General features: G+C 40.5%; 1 pseudogene; it reads left to right on the plus strand.

Moving 5' to 3' along the window:
• The first annotated feature begins 14,782 nt into the window (after positions 1-14,782).
• LOC135984979 (probable acyl-CoA dehydrogenase 6) overlaps positions 14,783-18,560 on the plus strand; it is a 73,256-nt pseudogene continuing 69,478 nt past the window's right edge.

Below are 18,560 nucleotides of genomic sequence, written 5' to 3' on the forward strand. Positions count from 1 at the left end.
CAAAAAAGAAACCTGAGCAATAAGGAAGAGAGATGCATGACCAGTCTGTTCCCCAGGAAGTGAGTTTCATTAGTCTAAATTCCTGGACATTCTGCAAAGCAGAAATAAGCTGCTAGGGAAAGAATCAGCAGAAGTTGGAAATGAATTATCTTTTTTCACCTGGATTAGTAGTGCAGGATTTTGTAACTAATACCATAGTGTCAAATTTGTGCTAATCCTCTCTGGAGTGAGCCTTTGCTCTCTGTATCTGCGGAGTCATCTGCCCGAGGAACTTCTTCCCTGGCACACTGCTCCCCATTACCTGCCTTGGCACTATGACTGCATTAGCGAAAAATCAACATCCTTCTGAAATACGGAGGACAAGGCCAGACCTTGTGAAGGCAGTAATCCGATCTGGAAGGTTTTAAAAGTCTGGCTTTGTCAGGGATAGGTTAAAACACACATTGTTTTGTATCTCAGATGTTTGCAGCTGTGTATTTACTGAGGGATCAGATGAAAAGGTGGGGTGGGAAATGGCTGTATTAGTGTTTGCTAGTGCAGTGTTCACTACCATGCTGTATGACACAATGAAATTTTTTACAAATAACTTTTTTCCCCCCCTCTTGTTTTTATTTTCCCCATGCCCATTGAAGTGGAGCTAACAGTGTGCCCTACCTTGCTGGTATTAGTGCAGATAATTGCATCATGGGCTAAGAGGGAACGGGATGCTGCATTTATCACATAAATCCCTGTGATTAATATATTGTAGAAGAAATCACAGTAAACAACATAAACCACATTTTATCATTGCCCTGTATTTTACAAAATGCTCATATAGCATTTATTTTAGATTTTACCTGATCATGCAGAAAAAAAAGCCCACCAGTTTACGTCAAATCCAGTCTGATGTTGTTCACCCTAAGACATTTTATGTATACCTGTTATGTAATTTGGGGTACTCTTTCCTCTAGCTAAATACAGATGCAGCTACCAGAGAAATCGGATAAATGAGCAATGCAATTCCATGAGTGAGAACTGTTATTTTTTTTTGTTCATTTTTTTTTTTAATCTATTAAATTAAGGTATCTTAAAGGGTCTGTAGTTTTCCAATTGTTCTGAGCAGGATGAGGAAGAGACTCTTATAATTCCAGGGGGCTGTTTTTAGCAAGAGTATTGAAATAGGCTTGTGAGTAGTTTCCTTTACAACTTTCTAGGTCACCACCCTTCCTCTTGGAAATGGAAAACCTAACTTTTCCTTAGCTTGTTGAACAATGCTTGCAGTGCAGTGGTATCCTAGAGCTTGGTGCAGTAGTGAATTTACAGTATAACTGGCTTGAAGAAAAAAGATTCAACCTACTCTCTCTGTGCGTATTATGCGTAACAGTATGTATATACATATAGGTTATATACATGTTGTCCATTTTTATTTTCCTCTGGCATTAGCAGTAAGAAGCTTTGGGAAATAGGTTTGAAAAGGATTGGCATATATTTTGCTGGAACTGCATCTAATGCGTAGTGACTTGTCTATTTACATTGTGTTACATCTCTGTAGGATAAAGGAGATTTCCACTGTGACAGTGGGTCTCCACCAAAGGATACTGCTACCTTATTTGCCACTCTTGGCTTGTATGTCATGAGTTTCTGCTTATTAATATAGTATTTTACAAGAATTTAAGCGCTTTCATATCAGAGACAGTTAAACAATGTGACATTAGTAAGACTCCCAGATTTTGCACTGAGTGCCCTTCTGTCTAAGGGAAGCAAAATTTATTCCCAGATTCTGGGGTATTTTCAATAGCCTTTGTCATTTTGTGTCTGACAGAAACATTATACAAGCATTTAGGGGCTAGTTCTCTTGCTGTTGTAGATAAACACAGCAATGTCCTTTTTGCTGGTAATTTAACAGAGAGGAAATTTTTATAATTGATTTAATTGATTTTTTTTTTTTTTTTTTTTTTTTTTTTTTGCTATTGGAGGAGGAGCTGGGATATGCCACTGTAATAAGAGGAACCATCCAATACATTTACTGGTACTCTAGCAAGAGTTGCTTTTTAATCCGTTTAGGAGAGCAGGAGAGGAAAAAAATGAGCTTCAGTACAGTCAAGCAAGGTCTGTATAAGACTTTTTCTGATAATAATAAAAAACTTCACCACCTAACGTACAAATGCTTCATTGTGTAGCAAAAATGCAGTAAAGGCGAATTTATGAGCAGTGATCTTTTTTGTTACTCAGTGTCAGAGTAGTGCATGCATCTGGGATTGCAGCTATTGTGTCCAAACATTGGATTTTTTTTCCTATCCCATATTCATGTTAGAAAAAATTTGCCACTGCATCTAGTTTGACTTCACTCAATGAGCATCTTCTAGTAGGAGAAGTGGGCCTAAAGGATGTTTTTGTGGTTCAGGTCTAGCTATCAGATTGCTTTATCCTTGTCACACCAGATGGGGTTAGGCAATACAATTACGTGCTTCTGACATGTAAAATCGCATCTTAATAAGCAGTTTATGACTGAGCAAAGGTCTGGGATTTATATACATTTTGCCATGACTCTTCAGAAAATATAACTTTAATTAAATCTTTTTAGGTCACATTTGCTTGGAAATGTGTAATTAAATCTCCCCCCCTGCCCATGCACCCGTGCTAATGGATGTGACACGTCCCAGACAAGTGTCAGGGTGCTCTGAAAGCTAGTTTGTGTTTCAGCTCACCTTGCTAAGGACTTTGACTTTCTGGGAGATTTTTTTTTTCCCCTGTTCGGGCTCAGGGGGAGTGTGAAAGCCTCTACCCAGCCAGCCCTTGAAGATGAAATTTGATAGATGAACACTGATAAATTACATGAGGAAACCTCCAGGATACTTGGTGTGCTGCTTAAAATTATCCAGGCTTGTGCATCTAGACAGCAATGGTTATATTTTCAGTGTGTTTTAAGAGCCAAAGATCCTTGGTCACATAGCACCACCTGACCTGTATGTGCCACCTAACCTCAGATTTCAATGAGTAGTTTTTAACTTCTCGTTAAAAAATAGAGCATTAGTTTCTCTATAGGAATAAGTCTTGGAAAACAATTTTAAATATTTCTAGAAGTGACATTATATCTGTAATCTGCCATTTTATATATGGCAGCCTTCAAAATATGCCATCTAAACTTGAGATTGAGTGAACTGGTATGGGTGGCATGCTGCCTTCTGGGAAGAGTCAGAAGTGTCTGAGACAGTGAGGTGCAGAGATCCTGAGGAGAAGGGAGTAGTGGGGTAGTCACATTGTCAGACCTGAAGCTATTCTGTGGTGGTGGATGTTCTGCTCCCTGCCCATGCTGGGGCACTTGGGGACTGTGTGCTCTGTGACAGCTGCAGGACTGAAAGGCTGAAGTATGGAGCATGCTCTGATGTGCTCTTGGCCATGCCCGCTAGTGTCTGGTCTCCAGTATCGCTGCAGAACCATCAGGATTTTATCTGTCTCCAGGAGCCCTCTTTCTCCCTTGTTGGCATCCCCCAAACCTGCTGCGGACAGGAGGCTTGGGTTGGAGAAGCACTGCGGTGTTCAAGAGCAGAGCTGCTCTTCAGGCAGATTTGGGAGGCTTTCTTGGGAGTGGGTCCTCTCAGATGCACTGTCGCAAGTATTGCTGTTAAAAGTGTGCGGTGGGATAAGCACAATGGTGTATGTTACGACTGCATTTTCAAAGACAGAAAAGAAAATTAAAAACTCCTCTCTTATTCTTGAGAAGAAACCAACTTCACTTCCCTAATAAAACCTTTCACAGGAGAAACTGATAAAGTCCTGGAGGAAAAAAACCCACCTTATTTGGAAAGAAAAGTGGAATGTTTTATTTCAGCTTAGCTTTCTCCCAGCCACACACACAAAAGGTAAATGGAAATAGAAGGAACCAACTAGAACATGCTGAATAAAAATGTTTCATGTTGCACTGGAGCAATACACTAAGTAGATCCTTTGTAAGTTTCTTGTGGTTCAGATAACAGTCCATATCTTTAGCTGATGATTCAGTATTATTAATTAGCAGACCTTCAGTCAAGTCAGTTGTTTTAATCCATGAGGATACCCCAAACTTATTAGATACTTGGCTGATAGGTGACGACCATAGTTTAAGTGCCGGCACATACATAAAATGGCATAAGCTGTGGGTCTGTGGTGGGTTTCCATCTACAGTTTGGTATGTGCAGAGCCACTCTTTGAAGAGCTCTAGAGAATATTGTTCCACTTTTAGTGACACAAGAGAAAGAAATGGTGAGGCAACAGTAGAGTTAGGATCAGTTCCTAGGGCTATTTTCTGTTTTATCTAAAGGATTCAGTCATTATGGGACCTCTTGGATGCAGTCCATAAACCATGTTTAATGTCCAGGACTGCTTCTCTGGGTACAGGTGTGATAGCACAGGTATCCCTGTCTGAACATAGCTCACTGATGCACTGGGAGGTCCTAGAAGTACAACAGGGGACCCTGTTTGCCACTTTTAGTTCTGGTTGGTGAAAAAGCATCATGAACATTTGGAAGCTCTGCTAATGGGGATCTCTTCATGAAGGAAATCCATCAGTCCAGGTGAATGGTATAACCCAAGCAGTACTGGATACAACATTGCTTAACACAGCGAGTCTTGCCAACTGTTACCCAATTTTCAGTTTGCAATTCTGTGTAGTTAAGTGCTGAGCCCTTTGATGGGGAGCAGTGTGTGGGTGGCAAAGATGGATAAACTCCAGAGGCACATGCCTTTGAAGCTGGATCACGTTGTATAATCCCACAATGTTCTCAAACCTTGCAGTGGAGAGGGGGCCTGGGTTGGCATGGGCTACAGTGAGATAACTTGTTTCGTTCCTGCAAGGATGTTACCCAGAGTCAAAAGCAGGATCCAAACCCCAACATCCCAACCTCTGGTGAGCATTACACTATACCTCGGCTCAGCAGCTCTGTGTTGGACAGTATGAGTTGCAGGGACAAATAAAAAATGCTTCACTTGCTGACTTCTGCATCGCTTTTGCAAATAGACACAAGTAGCCAGAGCTCCCAGCCTTCCTAAAGGCTTGTCTGAGATCAGCACCTAGATTGGCATGGCACGCTTTTGTAGGACTACCCTTGTTTGAATACATCTGCTCTCAGACCCTAGGAATAGCCATGCCCTTAGCATTCACTTGTTCTCACTAATTCTGGGTTCACTGTGTGCCAGGCCAGAAAAAAATGTCTTTGCCTATTATGTTTCAAAAGTGTGCGATTTGTACTTTTTCTGGTTCCTTCTGGAATGAGACCTCCAGTTGAAGGTCAGGTTGACTGGGACAGTCCCATGTGTCATAATTTGTGTGTGGGAGAAGGTCAGTGATAAGATTAAGACTACGAAATCATGTGATCTGGGAGCTGGTACTGTGGGCAGCTTCACAGGTCACCTGGAAAGGTTCTTTGGTACCAAATACAAAGAATCATGCTTCATGTGAACAGAATTTGTGTTTGCTATGAATGAGTCTGAACACAGTCAATCAGCATCCAGCTGCAAGTGGAAAAGGGGATTCCTTTGATTTTTTTTTTCCCTTACAATCATATCACATGCACATGTGGCTCTTGTCCAAGAAGAACACAAGGGCAAACATGGATTAAAACCCATAGTGTAGAGTATTGAGTGAGAAATGCTCTTTTGGCAGCATATTGCTTTGCCTGTTATGGTGTGGTTGAATGGAAGATGCAGTAGATACTGCCAACAGAGAGGTAGCTTGAGTAAAATACAATCTGCATGTACTCAAAGGGAAGAAGGTAAGAAATTCTGTGGAACTAAACACAGAACTGATTGCCTGATCTTGGAAGCCTTTACAAATATGTTGCTATCCTCTGCTGGAGAACAGGTTATATTATGGTAGCTACAGTTCTTGGAGTCTGGAGGGGGAAGCAATTTTGGGATCTTCCCTTTTCTGCCATATTCTCGGACAGGGCAGTTGAAGGGGTTGTGGTTGGGAGTGTGCAGGGATTGCCAATAGACTCAGGTCTATGCAGGAGAGATGTGCCTGCGCAGCTGTCCTGGGAAGAAGGACATAGAGTGGAAGGAGGGGTTAGCTAGGATTGTGTGAGTCCCTCCCTGACTGGAGCTGGTCTTCCAGCATCTCATGCTTCAGGATAAGGTTAAGATGGGCTCAACTCCCAGGCCCTGGACTGGACCTTTTATTTTCTTATTATGGTGGTGATATGTGCCCTCTGCTCCAGCGATGGGGTTCCCAAAGGTGCCAGCAGCTGCACAGAGTGGAGGAGCAGCACATGCTTTTGCACTGCCTGGCAGACTTGTAGGTTTTTAAGTTTTAGGTAAGCATTGGTAAAAACTTTGTGTTTGATTCAGGGTTTGTTTGTTCATTTCGGCTTTTGTCTCCTGAAGTAAAAACTGTAGCCAGATATAAGGGACCAAAAGATTCGCAGTATTCAAATTTCTGAACCGGTAGTCAGCTTTTCTTTATATATTATGTATGTTGTGAGGAACTGTGTCACAGTGAAAGGGAAGAAACACAATGATTTAAACAGAAGTGTGTCCAGTTACTGCCAAATGAATAGACCAGGCAAAATCATAGAATACTCCTGAAGTGCATGCTTTATTTTTTTTCCTGAAAATCAGGTTTTGTAAAAAGAGATGAGGACAGATATGTTTTATTATGTAAAGAGATACTGCCAGCTATTATGTTATAGGGTTTTTCTCTCCTCTAGTTTCTTTTTTTCCCCTTTGAAAAAGGGAACATTTCCTTTAGTAACGGTTTGTTCCTGTATTTGCTGATCACTGCAATCTTTGGTACCCAGCGCTGTAGCAGATTGCACGATTCCTTTGTTGCCTGTGGCACAGCTTAATTCAAGGTACAAAAAGGAATTGTGGTGCTATAATTAATCCATTTTAAATACATCTTCCCATTTCAGCCATATATTGTCCAGCACTCGGGACATTTTTCTGGTTTTTTCTCTTAGATGAGCGTATTGAATATTGGTTTTAAATCTGCTGGGAGCTTCTCTGGAAGCTTAGCTCTGGCCACAGCTATGTGTAATGGCAGTGGAGAAACCCAAATGTGAGCTCGTCTTGTTCACTCTCAGTTGGCAGCAGCGAACAGAGAAGTATTATAGAAGTATCCTGAATATGCACAAGGCACTAGCCATGACGTGTTATCTGCACCTTTAAATCAGCTTCACAGTGCTAAGACGGAATGAGGTTTTTTTCTTTAATTCTTAATGTCTCAAGCTTACATACCATCCATTGGGAGAGGGAAAAAGGGAAAGCTAAACCAGCTGAAATCTGTCTGTATTTACATCGAAATGCATACACATACACAGAGTAGATTCAGGAGGGGTTATATGTAACAAACCTGATGTGGTTGATGTGTTTCTTTCTTCATTCTGCCAGGCACTTAGTACATTTGTAAGCAAAATAAAGGATCAGCAGTGCAGTCCATGGAAAAGGAGGGCGTGAGCATAAATGCCTGCCATGGAGCCCATGCTCAGCCCAGGTACTTTGGTGTGATCTTAATCTCATCTCTTTGTAATCCCACCAAGTCAAGGGTACTGGCAACACATTTAAATACAGTAGGTGGAACCACATTTATCTTTTCAACATCTGTTTAAGGTTTTTAGGTATGTAATGAAAAAAAAAAGAGAGAGAGAGAAAATATAGTTGTATTTGACTTGGCTTTCTTTTTTCTGCTCAATGACATCTTCTGGCTGGCTTGAAGTGTCCTTTTCATCCAGGTATTTTTTTTCATTGGGCTGGTTGTATCTTGTCCTGCAGGTGCCATGCAGAGTAGTTGGGTTCTGCACATGAAATGTGAGAAAAGTTGGGGAGACCAAAATGAACTGAAGAACAAAGACAGCAGAGTATGGTCTTTTGGATCTCACCAGGTCTGGACCTTTTCAAGGACTGGGCATTCACAGGCATCCTGGCTGGTGAGTGTCTAGCATGTTCTTCAAAGTTTGTGAATGAAGGACAAAGTTTTGAGAGCAACTTTCCTACCTTCCCTGTTTAAGTAATCCTGCAACCACTCATTTCTTGCTCAGAAGTGTTTGTTTAGTGTTCACAAAGATGCTGATAAGAACAGCTCATCTCACTGTTTAATACCATTTATTTACCCGGGGCTTCTATGCAATTTCTTTTTAGTCCATGAGTTTCAGTCTTTGCATCTCTCCTCTATGAGATGTGTTTGGGGTGATCAGTGAGTTTGTTTATACAGGCTAAATCAATCATATTTCAGGTTAGACCTGCTAGTCCTCAATTATAATGGGGAAAAATGTAATAAATGGAGAGTAAACCAATGATACAACTTGAGAGACACTTTTTTGCCTAAAATGCAGCAAAAGCTTTTAAAAAAAGACATGGATATGTGTGGTAATTCCTCATTCATTTTAGGTTTTCACAGGGAGGAAACAAGATTGAAAATTCTAAGTAGAGTAAAAAAGTTTTGAAAAAAAATATTTCCAGTAGTAGTCACAGAAAAATATGAAAAGAAATCAAAGCTGTTTTATTTCAAACTTTATGTGAAAGTTTAAACAACACTGTCCGGATTCATCACTACTAGCTCTTAAGTTAGATGGATACTTTTTTTTTTTTTTTTTCCCTCCTGGCTGTTTCTTCCATATTCTATGTGCTGCACCCACATTATCATTTAGTATCTTGATGATGGCTTGAAAACATTGAGACTTTACAAGGAACTGCCATCTAGATTATAATTTTAGAATTTGTTGGTTTGAGGTTTATGAAATGATTCTTGCTGCTTTAAAAAGCCTAAGTCAAAACTAGTTCATTCTTTGTTCTTTATTTTAATTATCTGGATATTTTGCTTTTAGGACTTTTTTTCTGCCAAATGTTTTTCACAGGGTCATGAAATGGATATCTATGCTTAAATCAAACTTTTTGAGTTCAACCCTGTATTATTGTGGAAAATGTTTTCTTGGCTTGTTCCCAGCAAGTCTGATGACAGCTCAGAGTACAGAAGTTTCCATATCATTGAGGCCCAGTCCCAAATCCTGTAGTCAAATAGGGCAAATTCGTCAGTGACAACTGTTGTAGACAGTAATTCACTCAGGTGTTGTGTCACATGTCAAAGATTATTACAGAGTAAGAGGTGCAGATTGTATCCAAAAGTAAAATCTTCCACATTGTGGGCAAGAAGAAGGTTTGCCTTCCTCATGGAAAGGGGAGATGTGTTTTGGCAGCATTTGCTACCTTGACAGGACCCCTTGCATAGTGGTGAGTCATTTTTTACATAGATCTCCTAGGTGAGTCCTGACCAAGAGGAGTGTGTGTGTTTTTATAAGAGGAGGAGTGAGGGCCATCCCCCTTGTTTCAGTTAGTACTATAAAAAAAGAAAAAAAAATCCCCAGAAATAGGTCCTTCAAAACTTCCTGAAAATGTTCACCCTGTGGTGGTGATGCATCCTGAAAGAGGAAGCAGTAGGTTGCAGCTTGGCTCTCTAGAAGACTTCAGACCTCAAGCAAGCTGGTAATACTGGATTTTGGTTGCTAGAAGAAAGTGCACTAAACAAGTTGTGTGAGTAGGCAAGGTTAGCACTGCAGGGAATGTCTTCTGCCTGCCGTGTGGTTAAATCATTTGTGCAATGGAGTTATTTTTAACCTGTTATTGTCCTCCAAAGCACATACTGCCTCTGCTTCTGCACATGATGTTGCTGGAGGCTGAATGATTGCCTCTTCCATTGGAGTGCTGACCACTGCAAGTCCAGGCTCATCACCACCAGGTTGGGTGATCTGGGCACTCGGGCAGCTCCTGGCTTCTGCCACAGTCAGGACCTCCTAGCACATGTCATGGCAACTGGAAGCACAGGAGCAGCTGCCAGCACTGAAGGGACCTCATGAGTCCAGGAGGGACAGCAGGACCCTGCTTTGCCCACCATGTGCTGGTAGATGTCTTCAGCAGTGAGGTGCCATGGTAGAAGTGTTAGTCTCTCCACAGACTCTCTAGCAGCTATGGGGAGCTGACCTCCTCCTCTCACCTGACTGGATCACCACGATGCTGTCCTGAACGTGTTTCCCCCTCTGTCTCCTTCCCTGCACCCTTTCCCTGCCTTTCTGAAGAGTATTCCTGGGAAAGAGTTGGCCACCAGACTTTGTTTAGGGTTTTGGAGAAGTTGTGAGGGAGTCAAGGAGGGCCATGGCCTCCAAGCTAAAAGAGCGAGAAGACAAAGGGAATGTACCCTGGGAATATACATTTTGGTGTGCCTGGGATGTGTGCCTTGGGGGGACCCAAGCAGAAACCAACGTGTGGGAAATAAACAGCTGCTGTTTGGATGTATGAAGCTCCCCAGAGGGGCAGCTGAGAGGACCTGCACAGGCTGTGGCACAGCAGCTGGTGAGGAGCTCGCTGGTGGGGTCCTAGCTGCCTTGCACCTGTGGTTGAGTTTCGGTGGCCAGGTTTGGTAGCATTCATGGGTGGCCCATGGGTTTGGCCACCTCAGCTCTGCCTTCTGTCTTGCTGAAGCACTGCCTCGTCCTCAGCACTGACATCTCTACGATGCCAAGTTTTCTTGCAGTGCAGTTGTTGCTGCTGCTGATTGTGAACAAAGCTATGAGGAGAAATAATGTTTTGCAGGCTGTTAATTATTTTCTTTAGTTATTGCTGGTGTCAAAGGCAAAGGGCTCTCTCATCTGTTACCATCTTCCTTTCAAGTCAGTGTTATGCTAATGCCTGGATACAACCACTGAGGAACCATCATAAGTGGCTTTTTGCTTATTTATTTGCTTTTTTGTTACATTAAAGATCCCATTAATTGTGTCATATTTCATTATTAAATTAATAGAGCTAAGTTCAATTACTGTAATTTGATTTGAAGGAAAAAATACTCCTCATAACATAATATGGTACAGTTATGTGGCATCGCTAAATCGATTTAATCTTCTTAATACAAAATACCTTTTTCTCAGACATTTTCTCTTGCCTTTCTAGTAAGTAAGTCTAATATCAGTTTAGGCATAACTTGCAGGAAGATTTCTTAAAAATTGCTGTCATTTTGTAAGAATTCTGTTTATTGTTTTCTTTTTAGAATTCATCATCTTGCTAATTGTGTGCTGAAATATACTACCGCTGTACAGTATTATAACAGATAGATATAAGAGGTATTGTGTGTAGAAGCGGTATGGCTTTTAATTTCTGATTTGAATTACTTGATAGAAGGTAAACTTGCTAGTGAATAATGGAAAGAAAGCTTTAATTGCTTTAAAGGACATCTGTACACACTCTCAGTACCCAAATTAATTCAATTACAGTTTCTACTGTTGTAGACATAGTGTATTTATTTTAAAATACACTGAAAATTAAATGGCAATTGCTAATGTTTCTGGGTAGGTGCTGGTACAGTATCAGCACAAAATACTAAGCATAATGTGAAGGAAAATCCCCAAATATATGGTTTTGTTTCTTTTTTTCATTTAGATACGGTACTGACTTCCAGTGGAAAATAATCAAAATGTGCAACTGTCTGGCAATGGTTTGGGGAGATACTTTCATTGCTCTGTTTTAGAGAGAAATTAGAATAATCTGTAACAAAAATAATCTGAATTTCTGCCTCTATCCCATCTCCAGCCCTGCCACTGCATTTCCCTGTTGCTGGGCAGGAAGCCACAGGTGCTGTTTTCACAAAACTTTGTCAAGACTATTTTAAATGAAAACACTTTTATTTTTCTTGCCATCACTGAACACAACGTGAGTTTCTTGGGTTGATCAGTTTCCGACTGGGCAAGTATCCACAGTATTTTTTGAAATAATTCGCAGCTGGTATCAGCCCTGAAGCCATTCTTTCAGAGGCTCCCTGGAGTGCAGCCCGAGCTCTTGCTGGGATGCAGGTTGAGCCAGGGCTGCCTCCAGCACTGAGTCCTTTAGGTTTGCATCTTCGTGGTTTGGATGAAGCAGCTTGAGAAAAGCACCAGTCCCATACATGAGACTTACTGTGCCCTCACCATCAGGAAAATAACAGTTTCTGTTGTGGTTTACTGGTGTTTGATCAGGAGGTGGGAAAGATATGACTCCTAGATTGTCTTCACATTCCAAATGCCATTGAGATTTGGCCAGCTAGGTAAGGTAAAAAGGTCTCCTTTGTGGCTGGGAATGCCTGTCAGATAGTGTCTGTAGTACGCCGTGTTAAAATACCTCTCCTGAGAGTAGTTTTAGGTCTTGTTACAGTCAATGTCCTACTGATGCAAGTCTAAATGCTGTCACCCATGATTTCCACATTTCTTACGAAAAAGCATATAAAAATAAGCAATACATCTGCTCACCTACTTCCGAAAGGTCACATCTGTATATTTGTGAAACACTGCATGTATACCTTGTGATTTATGTTAAGGTGCCTTTGATGTACTTTAATGTACTTTTAAAGGAATGAGATTGCATGCCTAAAAGTAAGTTAGATTGTTTAGAGTATTTATTTATGATTGTAAATAGCATGTGTGATTTTTGCAAACAATTTACATCTAAAGCATAAAAGCTTTTAACAGAACCTATTTAATTTATTTGCAAAAATACTTTTTAAAGTAGATGGTCAAATGGCTAAGAAATAACTGTGGATCTCTGCATCTGGACTGTGATATTCATTTTTTTTTTCTTGATCCTAGAGGCATGCACTGTTTGGGGGTTTTTTTGGGTTTTTTTGGGGTTTTTTTGTTTTGGTTTGGTTATGGTTTGGGGTTTTTTTTGGTTTTTGGGTTTTTTTAATTGTGTCATGCAAGGTAGATCTTGGTTTTCTTAACATGGCAAACTCCACAAAGTAATTATTAAACTTTGGCTCATTAAAAATTTTGAGTTTTACTTGAAGACACAGGAGCAAGCAGGTTATAATCTGCAGAAATCATGTAAAATAACTTCTCTCACGTCTTAGTCATTCTTCTGATTCTGTTTAACTTCAAAGATATCTTTGTATGTATGCTGTGAAACACTTGGCCTGGTACCAGCCATAACAAACACAAAACTCTGCTAGTACGTTCACTTCATACCTTTGCTAAGATTCATCAAAACACTGGGATAACTTTCTGTACATACTTCATAACCTCTTTCAGGCATTTCCCTGAAAGTTATTAGATGACCATTACCAGATGTAATTACAATCAATCAAAAAGGTGTTTCACCACCAGTAACTCAACATTAAGGGTCAGTGTCCTTGAATCTGAGCCTCTAGGTCATGGCACTATAGATGTTAAACATGGGCTATCCTAGAGTGTATTCTGGTGAGTATTTTGTTACTGTAGATCATGAGGGTTATGTTATTCAGTATAAGAGGGGGAAAGAGATGATAATTACCGAATGAGTCAAACATTTAGTATATACATTTCTTAGAATTTGGTGAGAGAAGTAAAAAAGTGATTTTTCTGTCACCAACAGTGAAATATCCTTATTTCTGTGGCTGACTGGGAAGAAGAAAGCAGCTATATGTGGGCTGAAATTTTCCAGAGAATGTGCAATAAATAGATAGCTTGGAGGAAGGCTCCTGAGGGTCTCATGAGCACAGCAGTTTGGGGGGGAGAGGAGTCTATTTCCGGCTTGAGAAACAGTTAGCACCACAGGACTTGTTTATTTAGTGTGGAGAAAGGACTAAGAGGACCGAGTTTTAAAATAACAAATTCTTTCTTTTTAAAGCAGCGTACCAGGAAAATTGTGGTTATGGATTGGAGACATTAACTTTCTGTTAGGCATCGGTGTTTGTAAGGTTGTTTTTGCTAAGGTTGGTTTGAGGCAAGGAGGGTGGATTTTCTGTGTTGCATTTGGACCCAGGTGCACGATGCACTTGGGGGCATGGGTTTGGCTTGTGGAGGTAGGCGGGGTGGGCACTATACGACTGACTCCTTTTGAGAGCTCCGGAAACCCTGTCTGCCTTGCACCAGGTTGATGGCATGGGGAACAAGAACAAGGTGGCGGAAGTGCAGACACCCGGTGCATCCCATGGCGTGGGGCTGCTCGGCACGGAGCTGGCTCTGTTCGGGAGTTACTGCTGGGCTTAGAGCTCAGCCGCAAAACTGCAGGTTGCCCATTTTTCTCCCTTCCCATGATCGTGGAAACCTGGGGCTTGGTGGAGAGAGTTGTCCAAGCCTTGTGCTCTGAAACTTGAAAGTGTTACTCAATATAGTGCCTGTATTCCAGATGTGTTTGCTCACAACAGCTGGAAGGGAAGACAGTAGCCAGGCAGCTTCAGACATTGACTTTTGGAAAGCATGCAGGAATAGCCCAGGTGGGAGTTGCCCAGGGAGTAGACTTGGAAATGCTATAAAATCTGGGAGAAGACCAGACTTTTCCGGCGCCTGTTTTGTCAGATCCTAGGGAAGTCTAGATGCAGACTGAGCACAAGTGCCCCGAACAGCACTGATGTCCTTGAGAGTATTTCAGGCAAAGGGTGGGGAAATGAAGTTTCTCCTATTGCCTGGGCTGGGTACTGTGTGTATTAATCATGAACAGATTGTCACAAACAGATCATCACCCTTCTTTGGCAAGGTTCCTCTGAGATTAATCCAGATTTCCCTTCCTGTCACTTTCTAGAAACTGTACCCAAAAAAGTAACAAATGGTGAGGGTGAGTCACCATTTTGGAGAGGTTTAAACCAGCCAATGTCTTGGAGAGGCTTGAACCAGCTCTGGTGACCTCCTGTTGTAGTAGTAATTGCTGAAAGAATTATTTGCCTCATTTTGTCTGTTGTAATAGTTGTGAGTAGGTGGAGAATAAGGAGGAGAATAAGGACATACAATGGGAAGAAAATCGTTGTGCTTTCAAAATTATCCCCGTATGGCTCTTTTTTTTTTTTTTCATTTTAAATTGAGTTTTTTGGACAAAAGCAGTCAAAGGTGTTCCCGTAAGAATGTCTGTGTTAATAACTTTAAAAATTTATTTTCAAATCTGGATCACCAACAAGGAGATCAATCCTTTTGTAGACAAGTGGGAAAGAAGGTCAGTTCCCAGCACATAGAGTATTTGAAACAGGCTGGATTTCTTGGTGTGGATAAGCCAATAGGTAGGAGGCTGTGTAACTCCTGAGTATTGATGCTGACAGTGATAGACTCATTACAATATCTCGCATCACTTTTGCCTGAGGTCCAAACTTCTTTCGGAATTCAATGCAAAGTTTGCTTGTATTCCTCAGTCACAGGTGTGCTGGTTACCAACTGTGCAAATACAGAAAATAATGTTGCTGAGTGCTCAAGTTTATATTCTTCTAAATATAAATGTTAAAAACCTGGGTGACTGTTATTTTAAAGTCAGTGAAATGAATGTTACTTCAATTTTCAACATGCAACCTGCATAATGACTTTTCTTCTGGACCTGGACACATATGCAATAATCTCAATCTTCGTTAAAGAAACCAAAATTTGAAGGCTTTGAATGTGTTGTAAGATTTGGCCTATTATACTTCTGTAACCTTTAACCTTTACATCATTGTAGTGTATTCTGTCTTGCCATTCAGAAGATGAGGTTTGTGTGGGTTTTAGGCCATTATATCCTAGATTGTCTTTAAAATGCACTGTTCCAGCCCACAGCAGCGTATGCAGAACAAGAAGCTGATGACAGACACAGCAAGGACAGAGCGGGTTTCATGTGTACATACATATATTAGGGAGGAAAAAAGTCAAAAGTCTAGAGGAATGAGATGTATTTCTGCACTTCAGCTAAAATACGTATTGCATTAATTATTATTTTTTTGTTTGTATGCAATGTAATATATACTTGTTTTGTTTTCAAATACTAGTGTTACGTGTTTCTGTCGGAATTCTCTGGGATTTTTTCCCCCTGTTTTCTTATTTCTGGTTAAAAAGTTCAAAACAAAAGCAAGTTTGCACTGGCAAACCTCTAGCAACGGTGGTGAATTAAGAGCAACCTGAAGTGACAATGTTTGAACAGTTAACTGCAGATAATCATCCGTATGGAGCAGCTCACACAACCTTAGCTATGCCACACCACATCATTATGTTGCTAAGGGACAGGGTTTGAACTGTAGAACAAATTATATCTTATTACCACTTTCAGAGGAAGTTTTTCCTCTTGAACTTTCATATTCATACACATTCCAACGTGGAAGGGTTTTTTTTCTCTAGCTGTTCAGCTGTTGGAGCTCGCAGAACCGTTTAGCTGTGATTGTCTGACAAATCTAATTAGGTCTGAGCTGGTATTTCTTTACAAAAAATGCTGACAGTTTGAGATTATACTTAAGATCTATTTAAAGCATAAATAGGATTGCTGGGGGAGGGAGAAAACCACCTCTACCTTCTGCTATAATTGCTTGATAGACAGATTTGAAATATGTCTCAGTGGGGTCTCCTTCACACTGCTAATACTTGTGTTGGTTGTAACAATGGGACATTGCATTGCTGCTGGATTACAGCTCTGTCTTGTTATAGTCATCTCAGGACATGCAGAGGCCTCAGCTGGGGTAGGGAACCTCAGTGCTGAGTGTGCTGCACATAAAACATTGTGGAGGTGGGAACTTTTTATAATGCTCACAAAATAGCTAGGACAGGAAATAACTTGAGTGAAATCTGGTGAAAAAGGGACTTGCAGAGGCAAAGATGGGCACAGAAGGCTGCATGCCCTGACTGCACTTACTCATGATTAAGAATATTTTAGCTTTGGCTTTCACACTTGGATCTAGCTGGTAGCCTAATTTGTTGGGCCTTTGCTGCTGTATTTTATAAAAGCTTTAAAAAAATGGATAAAAGTCTCAGTAACACATGGTCCATCTCAGTTCATCCTCTGGAGCAAGGTACAGAAAATGCACCAATTGCATGGAAGATGATGCCTTTACTGCATTCAGTTGTGCAACAGAATGTCACCAGGTCCAGCTTTGCATTGTGATAGTATAATACCATCAGGTGCATCCTGAAAGTCCCGAAACTTTCTTGTGATGGTAAGTGAAGCAGTCAGGTGTGTGACAGCACACAGGACTTTGTTAAAACCTGAAATTCTTTATTTTCTGCACTTCTACAAAGTCCTTATGTTTGGTGTATGATTAGTGTGTATTAGCAGTACTTATTAAAAATAAATTTAAGAGATATATCTTTTATACTCTCCTCAGCCACTGCTATTATTTAACTGCTATGTGCAGAGGAAGAGAGGTATTAAGAGATTTGAGGAAGCCAAGAGCAGCCAGGAGTTTTGGAGGGTTGTTGGGAGAGGTCTGGAGAAGAGATGTTAAATTGATTCAAGGAAAGCAATTGCAACACAGACCTGTGTGAGTAACAACCTGGCCTACTTTCTCTTTCCAGAGCAAATCAAAATTATAATTATCAAGTTGTGTTCCTTCAAACCCAGATCATAAAACATTCTCTTTAAAGAAGACTGATTTTTTTTTTTCAAGTTAATTCACTTTAGTAGCAGCTGCAATTTAGAAATATAAGTTTTTCTGAGATTGTTTTCCAAGTTCATTCTGTCAAGTACAGGGGTTTTTTCCCTGTAAAATTAATTTTGAAGCTCTCTGATTGGGCAGAAACAGGTCACAAACTTGTTTTGCTTAGATAGAAGGAAACATCTGTTGGAACTCGGGTTTGTGGAAACTGGACTTTTTCCTGTGTAAACACCATTCCCTTTATGAACAACGAGCTGCTTAATGGGAGTCAGGTTTTTAAAAGAATGTGCCTTATGTGTGTCCCTTATCACTGGAAACTTTCTCTGTGTGGAGAACTGATTTGGGGCGCTATTTGTATTGCAAATGCTCCATCAATTCCCACCATATGTAGTTGTGGGCTACAAACTGGTCAAGATTTTTCCTGTATTTTTTTTCACGGTTGTTTATGATTGTAGTGAATATTGGCTGCAGTATAGTACTTTGGGATGTTAATTGGAGGGGTCACGTACACACTGTGTCCAAGGCCCAGCCATGAACCCATAATTTGAGAATCTTTAAGATGATCAAGTGAACTTAACTTGCTACACTGTCTGGTCAGTTCTCTGCTGGATAAAGATTTTTCTCTTTGATAAATTTATCTCCTCTGGTATTCTTTACAGGACTCAAAAATAGTGCATACACTGGTCTTCCTTGGGAAAAAATGTGTGGTGTTCTGTTATATTAGGAAATTCTTCCTTCTGGTAAAATACATGCTGAAAAAGTGAACATTATTTATGCATAGTGTCTTTTTGCTATATGCAAAATATGTTTTAGAAAGATCACTCAATTCAGCCTGCAGTATTTAGTTGCTTTATAGACTTATTATTCTTTGTTTATGATTACTATGTGTTTCTCGTCAAATGATAAAGTTTCTGGGCTATTGAGGTACTGACAGTCCCAAAACTAAGAGAAGAAAATATTAGGGTAGGCAACAAAAATACTTTAAATAGTCTTGGTAGTTGGCCATTATCTGTTTTGTTAAGAGAAGTGGGTGAGACATATTCTTTGGAGTGGTTTATGTGCAGATGAAGTAAGATATTGGAGTAAAAGGTGAAAAGATCTATGCAGTCATTTGTGATCTTATGATTTATGAGTTGAAGCTTTAGCTGTTGCTAAATTTTAGGATGCATTGCCAAAGACACAGGCTCAAAATGTACTGTTATGTGCCTGCATATGCTGAGGCAGATAATTTAAAGCTGTTTTTATCAGCTGTACAGGAACCCTCCTGTAAAGGCTCAGGGAAAGCAAAGAGGAGGGGCCA

This window comes from Caloenas nicobarica, chromosome 2 (genome assembly GCF_036013445.1).
Source record: "Caloenas nicobarica isolate bCalNic1 chromosome 2, bCalNic1.hap1, whole genome shotgun sequence".
Taxonomy (NCBI): domain Eukaryota; kingdom Metazoa; phylum Chordata; class Aves; order Columbiformes; family Columbidae; genus Caloenas; species Caloenas nicobarica.